This window comes from Mustela nivalis, assembly GCF_964662115.1.
Source record: "Mustela nivalis genome assembly, chromosome: 19".
In the NCBI taxonomy this organism is placed as follows: domain Eukaryota; kingdom Metazoa; phylum Chordata; class Mammalia; order Carnivora; family Mustelidae; genus Mustela; species Mustela nivalis.
The window spans coordinates 175,949-195,570 of NC_139038.1; positions in this window are offsets into that span (position 1 = coordinate 175,949).

Here is a 19,622-nt window from a genome sequence, read left to right on the forward strand (position 1 = left end):
TTTGGCATGGGGCCCTTCCAGACCCCACCCCGCCACATGTGTGCCCCTTCTCCCTGACCTCCAAAGGGGTGCCCAGCTGGAGTTTGCCGCCAGCAGGGGAGTTAAGGGGGAGCCTACCACAGCAGTCAGGCCAGCTCCAGGGCGGGAAAGCAAGGGCACCTAGGGCGAGGCCTAGGTGCATCCCACCCCCCCACCACCACCACTAGAGAGCCATGGGGGGGGGGGTGGGGCAGCGCCTGCAGCCCTCCCTCTGGCGGCCCTCTCTAATCGCCGGCGGCTATTAAAAATAAAACCTGGACAAGTCGTCATAGCGACCAGACAACAGTGGCTGCAGGAGAGTGGCAAACCGCACCACCAGGCGCCTCTGGAGGGGACTTAGGACACGGTGTGTGCTCCAGCTGGGGTGGGGCAAAGATCCCCAGCCCCATGAGCCCCAACCTCCCCTGATCCCTGGAAGAAACCAGCAGAATTAGGCCCAGGAACCCAGTTTCCAAGAACTGGACATGGAGACGGGAGAACCGACTTGACCAAGAGGTCACCAACTTAGATGAGAACCCCCACGGATGCTCCCTCCCCGGCCCTGGTTCCTCCCGACACCCTGCCCAACCTATTCAGGTTCCCACCACCCTCCTTTTGGCCCTTGTGAAGGGGTGGCCGGGTGAGGAGGTGGGCTTCAGATTCTCCCCCCGCCCCCCAGAGGGGACCGTGAGCCCGGAGGCTACTGCACCTGCCCAGCGCTGCTGTCCCTGATCCTTGCCGGGCAGGCGTGGTCACGTGCTCCTTCCGCCCGGGATCCAGTTTCACTTCCAGCCACTATTAGGCGGTTCGCACGGTTCATTGCAAGTATTTGATAATGAGGTTGAATATACATGGGAATTGGAGGAGGCGTGGGCGGCAATGCCGAGTGCGTGGGAGCGGCGTTCCCGGCTCTGTGGGCATCCCCGCCTAGGCCCCAGCAGAGGCTAGGGCCCACTAGCGGGAGGAAGACCTGCCCACAGTGCGCTGCCCCTAGGCTAATCTGACCCCCAGCCCAGGGAACTGTCCGGGAGGCCAGCCAGAGGGCCCCGCGCGGAAGTGGGGGGCGCCGCGGGGATCTCCAGGGTGGGGAGGTGCTGGCGGGAGGGGACGGTGCACCTGGCAGAGGGCAGGGATGTCCGGTCGCCTCCGGAGCCGGTGCTTCCGGGCTATCTTGGGCGTCTCTGGCGCGCCCCGACGTGCCCGCAGGCCCATAATTAAAGTGAGTCAGGTGCTCCAAAGAGGCAGAGAGCGGAGCTGCTGTGCAGCAGGGGTGACTGGTTGGGCGTTGGGCGTCTGCCCCTTGCTGGTGGCCTACAGGCACTGCCCATGACCCCGAGGCCCGGAGCAGTGGGAAGGGCCTTGGCCATTCCACAGAGCCAAGTAGGGGACCTGCGGGAGGGGCATCTGCCATTATTAAGCACCTTGAGGGTGTGTGTCCCCCTAAGTCCACCTCACTGCCAATGTGCCTCTGTCTGCCTGCTCCCTCATCGCTCTGATGTTGTTCCCCCTGCAGGAGTCCTGGCCGACACCCACTGAGCCTCTCCAGTTTGGCGTGATTTCATTTCACACACACAGACCCCGAGCAATGGATCTCTCCCACTTCTCCCCGCGTTACAGATGGGAACATGTAGGGGCCCGGAAGCCAGGCTATTTGCCACAGCGTCAGGGCCGAGGAGTGGCGTGGCCCCCAGCGGTCAGCTCTGACCGCACAGACTCCTCTGTGCAAACCCTGTTAATACACCGAAGCAGAAGTCCTCAGGGGGCATTTGTCCCGAGGCACACGGATGGGAGCATGAGCGACGCTGGGTCCCCCAGCAGCACAGGCACCAGGACTAGAGCCCATCCCACTCGATCCCCAGGACCAACATGCACAGGGCAAGAGGGGCACACCCCAGTCCTGGCTGCCCTCTGTCTTGGCATGTGTTTGTACTTAGACTGCCCTGTCTCAGTTCTCTCTGGTAAATGGGGGCCAACCACCCTTCCCACGGCCAGCAACACTCCCTCCCACCCACACGCACACATACAAATCCACACATGCGTGCACACACACACACACACACCCATACGCAGAGCTGTAGGGCCCTGGCACCCAGGCTGGTTGGCACGGGAGGGTGCCAGCAAGGCCTCTAGAGCTGGAGCGGATTTCAGAACAATTTGTAATGACGAAACACCACATTTCCCTTTATCTCAGGGCAAGGATTTCTGGGTTCAGGGCTCTTCATCCAGGAGCAGCCCCAGCCGAGTGGGCACGGCTCCTTGGAGATCAAGAGTGCCTGTGGGGGCGTTCATTACGTTGTTAGCTCAGGTTGCCCCAGGCCCCAGTGGCTGGGATTGGGCCTTTCCAGCCCAGGCTCCCCAGAAGTGGTAAGAAACCTGCCCACAGGGCCAGGAAGGCATTCTCTGTGTTGTTTTTTACTCCCTATTAAATGCTTTTATTTTCCTTTTTAAATACACAAACAGAAACAGAGTGTAAAACAGCTCTGAGCTCACAGGCATCTTGTGACTATTTTGTGCAGGAAGACCTGCGCTCAAGGACACCTGGTGGCTCAGATGCTGTCCCGTGCGGGAGCCGCCAGCCCCCTGTGGCCACGGGCATGTGAAACGTGGCTGCTCTGCCCAGTGACTGGCTGCACAGGCAAAACACATGCAGCCGAGAGGGCTTCATCGGGAGGCAAAGAGTGTGAAATTTCCCGTTACGAATGTTCATGTGAATTACACGTTGAAATGATAGCATTTTTGAAGCATTGAGTTAAATAAACTATAGTATTATGTACAAGAGATTAAATTCGCTTGTTTTTCTTTATTTAACACGACTCCTAGAACATTTGAAATGCCCTATGTGGCTAAAATGGTATTTCTATTGGGCGAAGCCAGTGTAGATGCACGGAGTTCACACCTGCACTGTAGAGCCAGCCAGGTGAGTGGGGGCGGGCCACCCCTAGTCTGGAAGCCAGCAGAGCTCTGGAACCTCTGAGACCCCAAGACCAGGGCTGGATCCAGGGCTCAGTCACAGCCCACCAGCCTCACCAGCTATGTGACCTTGAGCAAACTGCATGGCATCAACATCCTCCTCCAGGTTGGAGGGTTGCTTTAAGGAATGCTCACTCACACATCCAATAGATACTCATGTTCCAAGCACCACACAGGGTGCTGGGGACACAAACTAAAACAAAGCCCTCCTGGAGCTTGGCATCTCTCCGTAAGCAAGTAACAGATAAGCATACGCTATTTCAGGTAACATATTTTGGGGATGGTCAGTAAGGCCTGTTTGAGAGGGAGCCAGCTGACCAGTGAGAAAGTCTAGATCCAGCATTCTAAGCAAGACAGTCACAGCACGTGCAAAGGCCCTGAGGCAGGAACTGGCATGACTTGTTCAAGGAACAGCAAGGGGCAGGAGGTGGTGGGAGAAGGTGAACTAGGAGAGGTAGGCAGTGGGGCAGCTCACACACACCTCAAGATCAAAGCAAGGCATCTGGATTTTATTCCAGGGGCATGGAAGGCATTGAAGAGCTGGGGCCGGGAACACAAACTGTGACAGCATAGACGAGAAGCTTAGCTGCCAGCCTCCCAGCCCAAAGCAGCAAACCCTTCCTCCCCTCCCCTGCCTCCTGGGGTCTTCTGGACTCATGGCCAAGTTTCTGTGTGGTGGGTGTGAATTCCAAGGATGGGGCTGGTTACCCAGTTTGAACCCAGAGCCACCCCCACACTTCTCACCCTGGGTCCCTATTGGGTTCATGACTATGGATGGGGTGGGAAGAACCCGCAGTGCCCCTTGGCCATCTGACAAGACAGGACTCAGCCCTGCCCAGACAGAGGTCAGAGTGTCAGGCTGGGCCCTGTGCACTTAGAGACATGAGGCTTGCCACACCTCCCTTGGAGAGGACATTGAGGTCACACCATCCAGAGACCTGCTCCCTCCAGATGGAAAAGCCTGCCTGTGTCCCGATGGGCTTGCCCCCCACTCCACAGGAGCACAAAGCAGACCAGAGCCATGGGGTCAACTCGGGGGTGCAGGCCTCACTCACTGGGGGAGAGGGGAGATGCCAAGTGGCCTGCAGCAGCCAGGGTTGGGGGCTGAAGGTGCGTGCAAGAAGCCTAGAGACTTCTAGAAGGAAGAAGAGCATGGACATGTACAAGAAGGAAGTAAACGCATCCTAGAGCTATAATAATCAGAACAGCGTAGCTCTCGTGTGACAAATGGTTTGGAACCATGAGCCTGTTTGTTCAATAAGACAGTTTAGAAAAGCGACCTGACTGAACCCTCACCTTACCCTCCAACACCAAATCCACGTCAGATCAAGAAATGTCTAGAGAGACATTCAGGAACGAGTGTGCGCTGTGTGGGTCTTGGTGTCGAGAGAAGCTCGCATGGCCACCTGTCACACTCTTGCCAACGGGTCTTATCTTGGTCAGCCTTGAGGAAGCAAGGGGACACATCGGGACAGAGATGCATCCCCAGATGCCTGCTCGGACCTTCAGAACATCATCATCGCAGAGAAGCATTGGAGGGGGCTGTTCCAGGAACAGCAGATGTCAAGAGCATCTGGTCGACCCAGGAAGGATCCTGGTAACACTAATGTCGGGGTGTAGGTGGTCTCCCTACCTCTTCAGAGAGGCCATGGGACCAGGTGACACATCATGAGGTCTGTGGCTTATTTTCAGTGGTTGGGGGTTGGGGACTATAGATGACAGACAGATGACAGATAGATGGGTTGATCGATACAATGATGATGGACAGAAGACCGAGGACCGTAGATGCTTCGGTGCATGTGGACGGGGACGTGGGAGTCGGGGGAGAAGGGAAGGGCTCATAGCTGCTCACTGTACCATTCTGACGACTTTTCCGTAAAGCTGAAAGTTTTCAAAACATAAAATTATGGGAAAAAAAATAAAAGGCCAATTTCTATTCTCTAATTTTCCCAGAGTTTCCCAAACTTCTCAAAGGCTGAGAACTTTCAGAGTTCCAGATGACAATACAAATCACAAATCAAAAACCAGCAGGAGGGTCCTATCTCACATTCTTTAAGTTTAAAAAAAAAAAAAATCCAATCTGACAATATAGAAATGTAAAACATGGGCACCTGGGCGGCTCAGTGGGTTAAAGCCTCTGCCTTCACCTCAGGTCATGATCCCAGGGTCCTGGGATCAAGCCCTGCCTCAGGCTCCCTACCTGCTTCCTCCTCTCTCTGCCTGCCTCTCTGCCTACTTGTGATCTCTGTCTGTCAAATAAATAAATAAAATATTAAAAAAAAAAAAGACATAAATAAATGTAAAACATAAGGGTTAAAACGTAAAGACCTGAACCAATGGAACCCTTGCATTGAGGGTTCCAATCGTGTCCTGGCTACCTGGGTACCTCCCATCTATGCAGAACACGTGTGTCAGCCAAAATTTAACAGACATTTATCTGCTGGGTCTCTGCCCCCCGTTCTCTCCTCGGGAAACCGTGGACTGACGTGGACAAGAGGGATGACAAGGCGAGATGAGCCTGCCGAGGGCATTTGGCCGTCCTGCCAGGGGACGCGTCCGGTGGGGGTGGGGCAGCGCCGGGTGGGAGGGGGGTGCTGCCGCTACACTGACAGCCACTTGGCACCCGGAACCGGGGACATGGCTGTGACCTGACCCTGTAGCCCCGTGTCTGGGCACCTGGCCTAAGAAAATGGCCTGGCGGCAGAGCAGCCACGTGCGGACTCCGGGAGGCACGGCTGACACCACAAACACTGGAAACAACCTAAAAGCCCAGGTGTGAGCAGGCCTTGTTTTCCTGGCCCTCTGGCTGGAACCCACGTCCATTCCCGGGGCGGCGGCGAAGAGGGTTTCCCGTGGGGTGCAAACGGACGGATGGGACGCTGACCACAGCGGGGTCAGAGCGTGGGGCCACGGTCTGGCTTCCTTCTGCCCCACATCCAGGTGGTCTGTGATGGGTGGAAACGACTTGTCTGAGCGATTCCATCACTTCTGGTTTAGTGGGCAGGGGCCTGGGGCCTGGAGGACTGTCTTCGTGCTGCCCCGGGGAGGTGGGTGGTACTGCTCCCCAGGCTCCCTTCATCCCCACTCCAGGGGAGGTCGGCACTCGGAGCTGTGGAGCTACTCACAGGCCTCGCTGTACCCCAGGCCCTGGTGTACCCGGGACCTGCCCCAGCCCTGCCCACGAGGGCTGTTCCGTCCTGGTCTAGCAACTGTGACCCCTGCCAGGTGGGGCATCCGGATGGGGGCACGGGAGCCAGGGGCTCCCACCTCTGCTCCTGGCGACCCCGGCAGTGTCCTTCCCCCCCAGGGGACAAAGGCTGTGGGCCCGACAGAGGGGGAGCCTGACAACCCCTCCCTGTCTGTGACTGCTGGAGAAGCTATTTTCATCTGTGGCTGTTTTTCTCGACAGGAGAGAGCAAAGTACGTCAGATAATCTTATCCTTGTCCTGCTGTGACCCTCGGGAGATGGGGGGGGGGTTCTGTCAGCCTCTGCAGCAAGCTTCCCTCTGGCCAGCAGCTTACATACAGGTCCTTCGGTTTCCTGAGCTCCTACTATGCACCCGCCTGTGGGGGTGTCAGAGGGGCAAGAAAGAGCCCAGGCCCAAGGCCTGGCAAGGGGACAACCCAGGTCTAAGGATAACTCCACCACCATCTGCTATGTGACCTGTGGCCAGTGGTTTCACCTCTCTGAACCCCTGTGGCCTCACACTGCCTGGGAAGTGCTCAGCACTGGGGTATGGAGAGTACAGCATGCGGTTCCACCACCGCTCTGAGCTCCTCCACCCCCGGATCCCAGGAGCCCTGGGTGGGGCAGCGGGGGACAGCCAGGGACATCCTAGACACCCCTCAGGGCCCTCCATGCCCCACGCCACCTGCCCTCATTTACCTGGGACAGTGCTGAGCTCGGCCCTTCAAACCTCCATGTCTGGCTACAACCCTAGGGAGACCTTCATCCAGAGAGTCCAAAATAAAGTCACCAGCCCCTGAAACCCGAACTTGGGTATACATGGGGATTGTTTCCAGTTCCTGCTTTGACAACACACTAAGATGCGTTCATTCAGCAGACATTTGTCATGCACCTCGTGGGAACACCGTGTCTCTCCAAAGACACAAGCATGGGTAACAACATCTGCCCTCGTGGAGCTGACCTCCCAGAAGGTGGAGGGGATGGGTGGCAAACACGGAAGCAAGGGACCTACCTGCCTGCTGATGGTCCTTGGCTGAATGCTTTCAGCTCCAGAGAAGGAAGCTTATACAATGAGGGATCTTACTGGGAAGCACAGAGGTCATGCTTCAGGAGAGGTCTGACCAAGGATCCAGCTCTGTGTGTTAGTGGTCCTCTCCCCTTGGCATCCTCCTTCAGCAGATGTCCTCGTAGTGACAAGATGGCCAGCAGGAGCCGCTTGGGCTTCCTCGTTCACACCGAGGAAGAAAGAGCAAGAGCGTTGTACCCCTTGTTTCTCCCAAGACTGATGTAGCTCCTTCTCAGAATGCTCTCCTTGGCCCAAAATGGTGGGAGGCCTTTGCCATGTCCCTTTCTCCACTCCCCATTGTCAAGATCTCAAACCTAGGGCTCCCTCTTGAGCCCCAGACTCCACTCGGCACCTCTGCCTGGGGGTCCGACAGACAAGCCAACCCTCACACGACCAAGACAGACCCCCAGACCTACTGCAAGCTCTGACCCTGAGGACCCCAACCTCCCAGCTGCTCAGACCATATCCTGGGAGTCAACCCCGAAGCCCTCTGAGTGGACATCCCGTGTGTCAGGAAACATTGGTGACTCGGCCCTCAAGATGTCTTGGAAACCTGGGCAGTGCCCACCCAATCTCGCCTCCTGGCCCTAGCCCCCACCTTCCTCCAGGAAACCTGTCCCATCATCTTGGGTACCACCTCCTACCCTCCAATCCATCTCAGTCCTACAGCTAGAGTGAGCCCCTCAGATGGATCAGCCCTCCTCTCCTCTGCTTGAGGGACAGGGGAAGCCACCAGACCACAGGGGGAAATGAGCCATGTGGCCAGGCTCTGGCATGAATGCACTCGATGGCCCCCAGGGCTGGTGTCCGTGGCTTCTGCCAGCACCCCCATGGCCAAGTCTTGGGCCGTTCCCTGAGTTAGAGAGCACTGTCCTGGCAGATAGTGGGTTATAAATAATCCTTTCTTCCCTGTCCAGGCTCCAGCTGGCAAAGCTGGTGTGGGCAGGAAACAGCCACTCGGGGGCTCACCCGGGCTGGGGCCCAGGGCCTGCCTAGCACTTTCTTGTGAGATCCCGGAGTTGGGACCACCACCGTGCTCTCGTCCTTCTAAGCAGCCGAGAAGCCCTCCCGGTGTCCCTGAGAGTCTATCAAGGACCCCAGAACTCGAACGGCTGTGGGATCCAGGTGAGGGCAGCTCAGTACCCAACAAATCCTGGTCCTAATCCATGCTGTCTCCTTTTAGCATGTTCCATGGGTAAGTCAGGGAGCCACTCTGGGCCTTGGCTTCTGAGGAATCCTAAGCAGCCTCTCCCAAACCCGGAGGTTAACCCACTGCAGAGTGCATAGCTATCTGTGTCCCAAGGCCAGCCAGGTGGTTCTAGGTGCCAGTGCCTTGCCTTTGCTGCTTGTGCATCCTTGTGACCAGGTGCCCGGGCTTCCCCACAGCAGGGGACCCCCAGATCAAGGCCCCCAGCAAGGCTCTGTCCTCTGCTTCCACAGTAGGTATCCTCCTGGTAAACAGACCGCGACTCCGCCTGGGTGGGGAGGACGCAAGGGCACGAAGCCCAGCAGCGGCTGCCCCTGACTTAGGAGTGGTTTCAAGGATTAGGTGAACTCACACGGGGACACGCCCGCCGCTGCCGGCACGTGCCAGAGGACTGGCCCTGGGCAGCTCCCATCCTCCGAGACGCAGAGGGAAGCGGTGACCCAGGCCCCACAAGGCTGGTGGGCGCAGGGCCTCGTCCAGCAGAAGGGACGCACCCCTCCCAGTGGTGCATGTGCATGGTGTCATGGCCTATGGCTTTGCTGAAAGGCCCCCCCAAAACACCCTCCCCCAGCTCCCACCATCCCCCTGGCCTGCCTGGACCCTGCCCCAGAGTTTGGGGACTAGCCCGCGTCTGATGGGAGGCTGAATGAAGCCAGGGTCCCCAAGGGCGCCTCTGGGTCCAGACAGCAGAAGAATTTGAGAAGGCTTCAAGGAGGTGGCGGCACCTGAGTCGAGCCTAGAAGGACGGCCGCCGGCAGCTGGGCTCCCCAGGCCAGGAATTTTCCTTCCAGCCGGGCCCCACCCATCTTATCTCCCTCTCCCGGGAGCGTATCCCAGGGACCTTCCCAAGCGGGCAGCCCCGCCGGCTCCCCGGCTCCCCTCCCCGCCCGAAGGCAGCGCTGAGTCATCAGTCTGGAATGCACTTTCAATTCCTCCGCCGCCCCTCCCCCTCCCCTGCGGTCCCCATCTTCCCCCTCCCGGTCCTGTCCCCCAAGTGCCAGCCCATCACTTCCCGACCCAGGCGCAAGGTTCCGGCCTGGTAGCCCTGGTATGGAGGATGGGTCAGGGACTCCCCAGGGTTCCCTATCACCCAGGAGGCCAGGGCCGGAGAGAGGAGGGGTGTTCTCAGCCCAGGGAGGGGCTTCGTCAGGGACCTGCCCACAAGCCGCTGGCCCAAGGGGGAAGTGCCGGCTCCAGCATCCCTCCCAGCCACGACCCAACCAACCCAGAACCTCCCAGCCCATCTCCTCCACACCTCAAATGCTCCCCTTGCTGGCTTCTGGAAGCTGCTGAACCAGGGCCTCATGCTTTCCTGGTGGTCTCCCTGGAGGAGGGGGCACCTGGAATCCATGGTCTCCATGGTCTACCATGTCTCCATGGTCTCCCTGCACCGCTGGTGTGGGGACCGGCAGGGCAGCATCCGGTGGTTCTGCGTGCTTACACTCTCTCTGCTCCGCAGCCCCTCTGAGCCCATAGCTTGGGCCCAGCCTCTGTGGGCCCCCTTTCCCGGGCTGTGGCCCCACAAGTGGTGAGCACAGGGTGGAATCCAGCCCTGCCCCATCTGCTCCTTGAGGCAACCCCTCTCCTTCACGTGTCCTTGCCTTCCGCAACTCACCTGCGGACCCTGGAGCGGTCCTGAAGGTAGTCGGAGCCCAGCAAGGCTCACTGTGCAGAAAGGCGGGGGGGGGGGGGGGGTGGGGGGGGTGGGGGGGGGTGGGGGGTGGGGGGGGGACTGGGGGCTGGCAGAACCTCCGGGGGAGGCGTCCACCTTCGGTGGCCTGTTTGGTGCTGGGGTTTCTGCCCAGTCCTGCAGCCTGTTCCAGAAGAGGGCTGCTGGGCTTTCCTCAGGGCTGACCTCCAGGAGGGAGCTAGGGGGGAGCTGTGTTCCCAGCGGGGAATCTGTGTTCCCAATGGGGAATCTGCCCTCAGGGTACAGCTGGCCCCCAGCAGTAGCTTCCCCCATACTCTCCAGGGCAGTTCCTGCGTCTCTCTAGGCTCAGGACTCCCTGACCCCTGGCTCTCCTCCCCACCATTTCCCCTCCTCACCCCCATATCCCCCCACCCTCCCCCATCTCCCTCCCATGAACCCCATCCCTGCCCCCATCCCCATCTCCCCACCATGCCCCCAGCTCCAGCCCCCCACCCTGACTCTCCCACCTCTCCCCACCCCCACCCCAGCCCTGTCAAAGCCTTGGCCTGGCTGTATTTTCTTTCTTCGCAGAACACTCTGAAATTCACTGCTTGCCGTACACAGTCTCATGGCCCCACCAGATCAGGGCCCCAGGACGGGGCCCACTGGCCACGGGACCCTGGTCCTGCCAGTGTTTGTGGGATATGCCAGGCCCCTGCTCTGCCTACTCTCTCCTCAGCTCAGCCTAGAAGATGAGGTGGCCGGGTAAGTGGCCTCAAGGACAGGCCTCTGCTGGGCGACTACCCCGCATGCTGGGGGGTGGCCTGGGACATAAACAGAGGGCTTATGACAGGGGCAGGCTCAGATCCCAGGTCCTGGGCGAGGGAGACTGCCGCTGAGTGGGAACAGGGAGACTCAGGCTGACACGAGGGAGTCCTTCAGAGCCCAAGAGAGGCCCCCACAGGTGTCAGCCCTCTTCACGCTCCATTTCCTCATCTGCAAAATGGGCTGTCAGGGGCTCTGTGTGGTGGGGACCGTGGAACCCAGCACACACCCAGTGCACACCTGGCACACACTTGGTCCTCAACACACAGCAGGAGCGGCTGGGCAAGTGGCTCTGTGTCAAGGCCACGGCCAACACCGGACCAGCTCCCCCTTTGAAGGCCAAGGCCCCTCTGAGCTGTCACTGGGCTCTGCTGCTGGTGAGGCTTGGAGCAGGGTGGCGGGGAGCCCCTTGGCCCTGGCTGGCACCGGCCTGCTAAGTGACATGGCCTCAGCTCCTGGTGGCCCCATGAGATGGGCTTTGAGGTCTCCCAGGAGCAACCCAGCACCAACTCAGCTGGTGCACCCTCACTCTGGGGGTGGTGACCAGGCTCTCCTGCTCCTCCTGCTGAAAGAATGGGCCCCCAGCTCCCCCCAGGCCACAGGGACACTGCAGAACCAAGACCCCTATCCCCTCCCCAGCACCTCAAGGGTCCTTAGAGGTCCAGTAGTTCAACACCCCCAGTTCTAGAGCAGCAGCCCCCTGAGGGATGAAGATGGGACTGAAGGTTGCTGCACAGGAAGGCTTCAACACCCACAGGCAGGCTGCATTCCATTCCAGAAGGTTCCCAGACTCCCACACCTCCTTCCAGAGCTGAGGCCTGACATGTCCCCCGGTCCCCACATGGCCCAGCAGGGAGGGTGAAGCTGGGGGCCTCCAGGCCCACAGAAGCTAAACCCCCCACCCCAGCAGGTTGGTGGTCTGGACTCAGGCCCCACCCCGAAGCCTGAGACTCTCCATTGTTCTAGGCACAGGCCACCGTGGGCCAGGCCTAGGCAGAGTGGGCAGTAGGGCAGAAGGGGCCACTGGAATCAGCGGTGGGGTGCAGGGGAAGCTCGGGACAAGCACCGAGGAGGGGCACGGGGAGGGATGGTGAGGATCAGGGCTGCCCGGATCTGGGGGTTGGGATACCAGGAGAGGGAGGGGTGCAGTGGGAAGGGCTGGTCTGTGCTGGTCTCTGTCTGAAGGCTCCCTGGTCCCTGGGGCCACTCTGGGACTGGACTCGAAGAAGGTAAGAGGGGGTGGGGGCTGGGAGCCCCAGGAGGCTGGTGACCAATGACCAGAGACTGGGACCAGGGGTGGCCGTGGAGGTGAAGAGGGAGCCCAGAAGCAGCCAGCCCTGGACTGGTATGTGTGGGGGCTCCGGGCATGGAGGGCTGGGGGGCAGCCTGGATTGGCCAAGGCTCCCCTGAGCCCCAGCCCCACTGGGGCCAGCTTCTAGTTCCCTGGGACCTAGGCCTTGTGGTACCAAAGTGTTCAAAACCCAGTCCCCAGAGTATGGCCCTGGTCGGGCCTGGAGCACCAAGGAGTCCACCCCTGCCCCTTCCCCCAGGCCAGGGATCACAGAGGTTGTCCCCGGCCACCCTCACTTCCCCCCACACACAACATACCACAGACACTGGGTAATTTGGAGAGTTCACACTGGAATTGTCTAAATGTGTCAAGTTTTTCTGGGCAACCTCTTTAGCCCGTAGAAAAATGAAGCCCGGGGGCCCCTGGTGTTTCCGGGGATGACCAGGGCGCTTTCCTCGGAATTGCACACAACTTGCTGGAGTGCATTTGGAAACAATGATGAGCCAACGACACGCAAAGTAACACACGTTTTTTCTGACTCAGTAGCTTGGAGGGGCTGTGTGGGGGTCTGGTGCCCAGAGCGGAGGTTCCAACCTTGGCTCCGGCATCTACTGGGACCTGGCAGAGTCCCTCTGGCTCTGGTTCGGCCTCTGTGCCTCATTTAAGGTTCCTGAGGACCCTTGACTCAGCAGTTCAGTTCATTTTGATCCAAGCAGTCCCTACAAGGCCTTTTTGTGTGGGCTTAGGCAATCATGCATTCATTCAACAAACGTATGTGTGGGGCTGGAGGGGCGGGCAGACAGCTGGGGACCAGACCAAGAGGGCCCTGTGCAGGGAGACACACAGCCTAGTACACACTGAGAAGCTGGCCAGCAGCCTCAGCCACCCAGCACTGCAGAGGGGCCCCTCCCAAGGCCCTGGAGAGACACCGGGCCCAGGGCCTAAGGGGACCTCTGGTTGGGTGGCTCACCCTGGGGGGCTGATGCCCATGTAGGAAGACCAGCTGGCTGCTGAGGCCCATAGCCCCAGAGGGGCATCCGGGCCCAGCAGAGCATCCCGGACAAGGCAGGAGGACACCCCACCCCTGCTTCTATTCTTCCAGGTCCTTAGTTCCCGGGGCCCCCACACTGGGGAGAAGAGACCAGCCACACACACTGGGCCCCATCCCACGTTTTAATCTACAGAACCTGTGGTGACTGTTGATGTCGTTGATGTCGCAAGTCCTCTGTGGGACATTACATGGTGACCACAAACCACACCCGGGGGACGTTGTGGATCCCGGGACTGTCCGTCGCCTTCACAAAGCTGGGTCCCCCAAGTGGCAGCTGGGTGTGCTCCAGGCTGGCCCTGGGCGGCGGAGGCTCCGTGTGAAGGGAGGGGAGGAGAAGACAGGACCAGCTGGCCTGTGTGGGGGAGCGGTGCAGCTGCCCGGATTCCAGGCCGAGCGCCACCACGGGGTCCCCCTGCTGCCCAGAGGCCGCCCCCATCGGAGCCCGGGGCTCTGAACACGCAGGCTCTGGGATCCGTAGCTCCGACCCCACGTGTCCCCGTGTCAAGGGCACATCGCTTCGCACTCTCACTTCGCAGAGGAGACAAGACTGTCCTTGCCGCAAACAGCAGCAGGACTCGGGGCAGGTTAGACAGCACCCGAAGGGTTCTGTGGGTTCTCAAGCCCCGTGTATGCCCACCTGGAACCGTCACGGGGTGGTAGGTCAGCAACGGCCGAGTTCATGGCCCAGCACGTTCCTGAAATACACCAGCCTAATTTCTGCAGCTGTGAAAGTAAAAGCAGTGATGGACCGGGGCTGCTGAAAGGGAGGTCTTCAGAGGTGTGGCGCGGGGCTCTGTCCAAGCTAGAGCAGATCCCCCGCCCATGGCGGGAGCAGCAGAAAACCCAACAACCTTCCACGTGGCCAAGTGAGAGTTCTGCACGTGGATTCTAGAAGTGATGCAGGTTCGGCCTCTGGGAAGTATCTCCCACAGAAGGGTCTCGAGGGCCTTGGTGGTCCCCAAGCATGCCACCGTCTTGGGTTTCCAGGCCCAGATTGAGACTAATTAAAGGTTTCCCTGCCCTTGGAGCTTAAGTTAGAACCAGACTAGCTGACCCCCACGAAAGAGGGGATGCTCTGCCCGAAGGGAGGTGAGGCTGGGGCAGAGAAGTGAGTCACCAACTTCCTAATTTGGTCACATCCCAGAAGGCAAGAGCAGTCTAAGAGGGGAGAAGGAGGTCAGCGCAGTCTGCGGCTTCCCGGAAGGGGACGGGGTGGAGCCTCATTCTGGCGAGCCGGGAACAGACCCCAGGGACCCTGTCTGGATCTGAGTCTCAGGGACTGGACCCCCTATGGCCTGCAGTGGCCAGGGGAGCCCTTGAACCACAGGGCCCAGGTCCCCCGAGCCAGCCCCAGACGGACAGGCCACCGCTGAGGGCGAGGACTTCCCAGACAAGGAGTCAGCCGCCCCTGGGCGCAGCCTGGCAACCGTGGGCCTGGGAGGGAAGTGCCAGACCTCAAAGTGAGTCACTGCCCGGCTGATTCAGCCACCAGGCTGGGTGAGGTGAGGCTGGGGCGGTGGCAGCCAGGGGTGTCCTTCCAGCAGGGTGTGCGGGACGGCCTTGGTTGGCAAGCTGCCTCCTGCCGGCTGGACTCTCATTTCACATGGGGCTGCGGGGGTCTCTACCCGCAACTGATGGACGGGAAAGCTGCAGCTCAGAGGCTCACGCCCGTGAGACCCATGACAGGGTCACGGAATGGGGCACCCAGGGCGGCCCCCGGAAAAGCTACCACACCTGGATGCATGGGCAGCAAGAGGGGCTGCTGGGCCCAGCACTGGTCCATCCTCTGAATGCCCAGGTCAGACGGCCAGAAAGGGTGTCTCTGGGGAAGCCAGGCCACCTCCGTGGCCAGAATAGTGTCAAAGGGGCACAGTAAGCAGAAGAGGGCAGACAGGATGGCGAACTAATGAATGGGCCCGGTGTCCACCGCAGGGCGGGCCTCTGACTCTGGGGCTCCCAGTGCCCAGCCTCCCATGAGCCCTCCCCAGGTCAGGGAGGGATCTGGGACCACTGTGTTCCCTTCCAGGTGTCATGGAGGGTGGTAAGGCCCAGAGATGCCCAGCGACTGGCTCAAGGTCACAAAGCAAGTGGCAGAGTGGCTCTGGGGGACGCTGGGTGTGTGGGGAAAGGGGCCAAGACCGGGCCGGGCTGTGCTGCCTGGCTGTGAGGGGTGAAGACGCAGCTTGCCGACCCCACCTGCAGCACCTCCTGTGTTCCTGCCCCCTCTGAGGCCTCCCCCACTGGGCTGTCCTTCTTGCTCTCCTCCCCAGTCAGGCCCAAGGTTCTCTAAGGGACACCAGACTCCTGGCTCCTGGGGTCCCCGTTCCGCAGGTGTAGACGAATGTCTGATCCCATCCCCGGGGCCACCTGCCTTCCCTGCCTCTGCATTCTCTTCACTGCCCCTGAGACACCCAGCCTCTCTCTCTCTCTTTCCCTTGGGATCAAAACCTGGGCTGCCCTTTACCCGGTGCCCCCCTGTGCCCACGTCTTGCAAAACACGTGGGCGGTGACACAAGCCAGATCTCCATGTGGATCCAGCAAATGCGCAGGCCACCCCATCGGTGCGAGGGGCGCCGTGTGCGAGCCACTCCCCCCCCCCACCTAAGCCTGGCTCCCCTCCTATGTGTCATCATTTCACAGAGGGCATGCAAGTGGCATGTGAATTCCAGAGCCCGTGACCCTCGGGCTGGCTCTTCTGCTCAGCGTGGCTCTCTGAAGACGCGCCAGAACTACTGCTGCTGTATTGCCGGCTGGCACCTCACCATAGCCGAGCCACATCCCGTGGCAGCTCGTGGACAGCCCGCTGAAGGATGCCTGGGGAGCCTCCAGCCTGAGGCCGTGTGAATAAGGCTGCCGTGAGGCTCCCCTTGAGGTGCTGCGTTTTTCTGGGGCAAGTACCCAACAGCACAGCCGCTGGGCCAGACAGTGGTCCCTGGTTAGGTGTGGGTTTTTTTTTTTAATTTTTTATTAGTATTTTTTAAAAGGTTTATTTATTAAAGAGAGAGACAGCGCTAGTGCACGTGAGTGGATGACCCTGTGGCCCTGGGCGTTGTCACCACGTTTCCCCACGGCCGCCCTGACCAGTGTGGAGAGCGGACCCTAACCACGTACATGTTCTTCTGTCCCCGCATCTTGCCACCTGCTTGGGCGCCTGGGTGGGACGTTCGCTCACGCCCCAGCCGAGCATCCAGAGCTCTTCCCTTCGTGGGCCATGTGGTTTGAAAACCTCTTCTCATCTGTGGCTCGCAGTTTCTGAGGCTGTTGCAGGACAAATGGTTTTCATTTCCAGGAATTCCACGTAATCCCATTTCCCTTTTGCGGACGGCGCGCTGGGGGTTCAGTCTCAGAGCAATGCCCCAGCCGGCTCGCCATCGAGGAGCTTCTGTCTGCCTGTCTGGAAGTTTTATACTTCTGTCTTTACATGTAAGCTGTGAGCTGTTTTGAGCTCATTTTGGTAGAATCTGGGGGACCTTGGTCAAAGTTTCCCTTTTTTTTCCCGACCTGTGGAAGCCAGAGGCTGGCTTTCCCAACATTTTCCTCCTTCACCCAGGAGGTTGCCTTTATGTGTTTATTCAAATGTCTCTTGGGGCCGAGGGAGCGCCCGGCCCTGCGAGGCACCCAGCACCTCCGCGCACAGGGTTCACCCACGGGCCTGCCCCAGCCACGCCCTGGCCCCTCCGGAAGCCCCTCAGGACTGTGGTGTCCGCGTCAGCCCCCTGAGCAGCCAGGAGACACGGGGCCCCTGGGGACGGAGGCAGTCCTGGCCACGGCAGCTGGGGACCAAGGGGGAGTGCGTGGGTCAGTCTACGTGGCCACAGTCCCCAGCGCCTGCCCCCCCACCCCCACCCGCCGCAGACCCCATCCCGGCAGCTATTCTGTACCGCGCCCCTGGCACCGCCCTGGGGGCCGTGATGGGTCAGGAACAATCGCCTGGCTTGTTGTCTCAGGCACACAAAAGTGTGCTTTCACAAGCCCTACAAGACCCGGTCTATGCCCGCCAGGCGCCAGAGGGAACAGGCCCAGGGCCCAGCTGGGGAAGATGCTGCTCTGGCCCACGACCCCCGCAGTGGGCAGCAGGGATTAGAGCCCACCCTCCAAGTCAGGGGGCCCCACCCTGCCCGGCCCAGGGCTTCCTGAGAGGGGGACTACGTTCAAAGTGGCACAGCTGGTGGTCTACCTCAGCCTCCCAGATGGGCCCGGAGCTCGGCCCCAATCCCGGCTCAGCGTCTGTATGAGCATCCTTCAGCTGCTGTAACAAACTGCCAGGCCTGGGGACTCAAAGCATCTGCCTTCCTTCTGGGTCCCCCGGTGCCACCACGCCCACGCTGGGAACCGGGCTCTGAAGACAATGGAAGGATGCCTGTTGCCATGGCCGGGCTCAGCCTTGCACATAGGGGCGAGGGAAAGCTGGTGGGCAGCAATCACCTCCTCCAGCCTCCAGCTTCTCATCTGGAAAATGAGACCTCAGAGTGCAATGTGACCTCTCTGCCTGTGGTTGTCTGGACACCCCCCATGCCACAATGTTGGAGGTGCCCGGGGCCTCCAGTACGGCTCAGGGCTCCACTTCACACAGGGCTCTCTGGCCACCAACATCCATGGCAGTAGCCAGCACAACCCTGCAGTGAGAGCCCTGCCCTCGGGGCTGCCCAAAGTTTCCGTGACACCCTTCTCTGCAAGTGTGACCATTACTAATGACAGCATGGTTCAAAGTGACCTCCAGGACGAGGTCTGCTTCTTTGCTCTCTCAGGCCACTCACTGGGGGAAGCCAGACGTCACATCACTGAGTCATGGGGAAGCCCATGTGGCCCTGGGAGCCGTCCCACATCAGAACTGAGCCTTCTGTCCACAGCAGGGACCGTCCTGGGAGGCAGCCCCAGGGAGCGCAGACCCAGCCCCCTGGCCTCTACCTCTTGAGGGACCCAGGCCAGAACCTCCCAGCTAAGCTGCTTCAGGTCCTGCCCAGCACGTGGAGATGGCCACACAGCAGACACGTGATGACTGGAGCTGCCAAATTTGGGGAAATTGTTACGTGGCAAGAGGTAACAGAGAGGCTTCAGGCCCCAATCCCAGTTCTGCCTCCTTTAAGTGGGTCCCTCAAGACCCATCTCCACTGTGCCTGGAGTTTCCCCCAGTCTTTCTCGCTATCCCTCCCAAGCCCAGCCCAACACGCCAGGGTCCCACTGGGGTCGGGCGCCTGGGCCCCCTGCCCTCCGGGATGCTCTAGCTTCAAACCAGGACCTTCCACACTGAGCCATAGGATGCTGAAGATCTCTAATGGACTTAGAAGGCCGTAATTCACACGTACGTCCCTCCCAGGTCCACGTGTAACTTTCACAAAAGCGAAGGAGGAAGCCGCTGACAATGACAGTATGTGTCCAGGGCTGCAGATGGTGGCCTCACAGAGACGGGGTATTTCCTCACTGACTTTGTTTTCACCGGCTCCTGGGGAACCCGCACTCACACAGGATCCGGAGGCCCGGGAAGGGTGCCCTCCAGGTCTGCGCCTGCGCTGTCCCGAGGGGCAGCCACCAGCGGCGTGCGGCTGTTGTGGGATGCAGGAACGTGCCTGGGAGAAGGGCTTCGCGATATAGGTGCCAACACCGAAGATGTGATTCCCGGAACACGGTGTCTCTTGTCCACTGTTTTCTATACTGTTAAGATGTTTGAAGCACAAATGACAATGTTTTCAGAGCACTGAATTAAATAAGATATATTAGTGTTATTACTATTTTTAAGTAGGCGGCAAGCCCAGCAAGGAGCCCAGTGCGGGGCTTGAACCCACGGCCCTGAGATCAAGACCCGAATTGAGATCGAGAGCTAGATGCTTAATCGACTGAGCCACCCAGCTGCCTCTAAATAAAATCTTCATTAAAATGAACTTTTTTATAGAGACAGAAAGCCGACGGCAGGGCTGGGGGAGCAGGTGGGGGTTAGTGTGTCACGGGGACATTGAGGGGGGATGGAATGTTCTGGAGACAAGACAGCGGTGATGGTTATGAATGCGCTGAATGCCACGGGACTGTATGTTTAAAAATGGTTAAAACGCTAGACTCTATGTTATGTCTATTTTAACTCAAAAACCTGAATCTCACTTGCTTTTGCTCCTGTTTTTGTAGTGGCACCAGAACACTCAAAATGACATACTGGGCTCCCGTTACATTGTTATCATGCCGTGCTTTGAAGTGTGAAGGTATTTTATTGTTCAAATAGATACTTTGGCAAGAAATTTGAGCAGAATATGTGTTGAATTCCTAAGACAGAACAGAGAAACGGTTTGAAGACCACTGCCAGTCCCAGGCCCCTGCCCCTGCTGTGAGGTCCTGTGGCTGCCCGTTTTAAGCATCTGGGACCACACGACCTGGACAGCTGGAGGCCA